Source organism: Aplysia californica, unplaced genomic scaffold, assembly GCF_000002075.1.
Source record: "Aplysia californica isolate F4 #8 unplaced genomic scaffold, AplCal3.0 scaffold00248, whole genome shotgun sequence".
NCBI classification, from domain to species: Eukaryota; Metazoa; Mollusca; class Gastropoda; order Aplysiida; family Aplysiidae; genus Aplysia; species Aplysia californica.
Window position 1 is genome coordinate 708,904 of NW_004797518.1, and position 3,013 is coordinate 711,916.

The 3,013-nt window shown below is 42.8% G+C and overlaps 1 protein-coding gene across 1 annotated transcript in view; it reads left to right on the forward strand.

The window, feature by feature from the left end:
- Positions 1-58: 58 nt before the first annotated feature.
- The window catches only part of LOC101856270 (ribosomal oxygenase 1), a gene marked incomplete in the record, with an annotated part of 38,127 nt that continues 35,172 nt past the window's right edge, over positions 59-3,013 (forward strand). The window contains 1 exon segment of the mRNA XM_013083675.2: positions 59-427.

Below are 3,013 nucleotides of genomic sequence, written 5' to 3' on the forward strand. Positions count from 1 at the left end.
ACACACACACACAGATATACACGTAGGCTACACAATACACACGCGCTCGCACATTATACACAGAAATGCACACATCAATCATTTTTTCCCCCCCATACTGTCACGCTCTCCTCGCCTCCTCACTCCCGCACATACACACACACAAGATCAAGATTTCAAGTTAATCACCTTTACTACAAGGTAAATTTATATTCAATTTTAATTTCAAATGGCACTATGTCAAAAGCATGGCACGATGCTTTGGTACTAACTTACTTTTGTTTCGCAAAAAAGCGTGATTGATCCATATTTTACCGTGAACATCAACCGATTCAAAATTGAACACGGAAATAAAAATTCGACAACACCACAGCTCAACAGCACGGCGAACGTGCTTTCTCACACATTGTAGCTGATAGGCTAGCTGACGAAAAGCGTGGAGGTCTCGGTATGTTTACCAAAATTTATGCTGAAGTTGGCCAATGTTTCCCTAGCCGTAAATTTTTACTTTCACTCCTGCACACAAATGCATTGCTTCGGGGGTCAAACCGCAAGTATTGTTTGCTGCAGATGGGAGGAATACCTACGTCGTAGACTACGAGTACGACCGGTACGACTACGAGGCAAGGGTAGAACAGAGTTGTAGGCCGAAGGGGTAGGGTTTGGGGGGTGGGGGGTAGGGTAGAGGGTTATGTTTGGGGTAGGGTTAGGTCTCTTCTTTATTTTATGGGAGTGTATACAGACCCGGTAACCGGGAACAAAGTCACAAAGTATACAGACCCGGTAGGGGAACTCTTTTGTGATTTCGGAAAGTTTCAGCGCCCTCTTGACTCAGTCAGGGTAGACCTAGATCTAGGTTCTTCTATATCTATGGCCTAGACTAGATCTAGATCTAGAAAGACAGACATAAATCATTGATCTAGTTTCGAGGCTAGCCTAGATCTAGAATCTAGATTAGATCTAGATATCTAGATCTAAATGAAGATTGCGGATGTCTTTTCGATGAACGATCGTTTTTCCTCCGTTTTGGAGTTGGAGGAATCACAATTTGAAGAAAAGAACAATGTCATAATTTCTCTGGAGCAGTCACCCTCTCTATTTCTCTCTCTCTCTCTCTCTCTCTCTCTCTCTCTCTCTCTCTCTCTTTCTCTCTGTCTCTCTCTCTGTCGCTCTCTCTCTGTCTCTCTGTCTCTCTCTCTCTCTCTCTCTCTCTCTCTCTCTCTGTCGCTCGCATTCTCTTTTTCTTTGTTTGTCTCTGTCTGTCTTCTCCCCACCTATTTCCCACTATATCTTTCACTCGTTCCCTCCTGCCAACTGGGGCATGTCATACATTTTGCTAGCACTTCCCCCTTCTCTCTCTCTCTCTCTCTCTCTCTCTCTCTCTCTCTCTCTCCCTCCCTCTCTCTCTCTCTCTCTCTCTCTCTCTCTCTCTCTCTCTCTCTCTCTCTCACACACACACACACACATGCACTCTACCGGGTCTAGGCGCTGAAACTTTCCAAAATCACAAAAGAGTTCCCTCACCGGGTCTGTATACTTCGTGACTTTGTTCTCGGTTACCGGGTCTGTATACACTTCGTTATTTTATTTGTTGGGGTGGTCGCTCGTTACGGAAGTCCTTCCCTGCAGATCACACAAATCATCGAATTGTATACAGACCACATGCCGTTAAACATAAAAAAGACACATCTTTTTGATTGGCTGCTAATTTTAGTACTGTGATGTCATCACTTCGTGGGATACCCACATGGAACGACGTGTTTTCGCTAACATTTCGGCTAGATCTAGATTCTAGATCTAGATTCTAGATCTAGAATCTAGATTAGATCTAGAATCTAGATTCTAGATTCTAGATCGTTGATGCTCAGAACAGTAAGATTAAGAATGCTAATTGCTTGAAATTGAAACACGGTAAACACAAAGACAATAAAGCGCACGAAAATTGCCGTAAAGACGCTGGAGGATTAGATCTAAATCTAGATCTAGATCTAGCCCCCCCCCCCCCCCCCCCCCGCCCCTCCTGCATTTTTAATCACTCATAGAACTATATTAAAAAAAACAAAAAAATCCTTCAAAGTAATCAAAGCTGCTCTACAAATTATAATTTATGAGACTGTTGGTCAGTCGGGAGGAGGAGAAGAGAAAAAAAGAACTGTCCGGGACCGGGATCGAACCGCTCCAAAAATCATTGCACGATTTCCAACACAGACGCGCTGTCTATTCTGCCATCAGAACTTCCGAGAGAGAGGTGTACATTAAGCATCATATACATAGATACTTCCATCTTTGGTGCCATGCGGTTGGCTATACTTATTAGATGTAGTCACGTGATCGGAGGGGTATCTGATGTCAAACAAGATGGGCACCTTACCTTAAAATAGTTTGCGTCTTTCTTCGACACGTTTAATGGCATGTATACAGACATGCCCCCGGCAACTGATCATTATTACAATAATAAGCTAGTCTTGACGTAAATCTACGTAATGAATTGTGCGCTGGTCTATGGAATCAAAAGTTGCCGTATGCTCGGCTTTATACAGCAACACAACTTTTTTTGGATAAACTATCGAGATGAAACACTGAGGCTTGTGTCCATTTGAACGAATCGGTCTTATTTTTACACAGCTCATAATATGCAGGTGCCAGGTGGTCTGCTAATCTTCAATTTTACCTTTTTCTACAACAAAGATGCGGGGGAACTAGGAGGGGGGGGGGGGCTATCAATGAGGCGGCGGGCATCTGATCAGCAGATGTGTGGGGGAAACTAAAAAATGGCGGAAAATTGGAAGCACTGAACGTTAGAGAATGAAGACACTTCCTTTTTTCCGGACCCGAGTCCGAATAAAAAAATTTCATATTCGGTCTCGAGTCCGAATATGAAATTTTTTTATTTGGACTTGAGTCCGAATATGAAAAAATGTATTCGGACTCGAGTCCGAATAAAAATTTAGCATAACATGCCCTATGACCAGTTTGCGTTTAAAAATAGCTGTTAAATGGTCTTTCATTTATCACTTGACTATAATTAGACCAG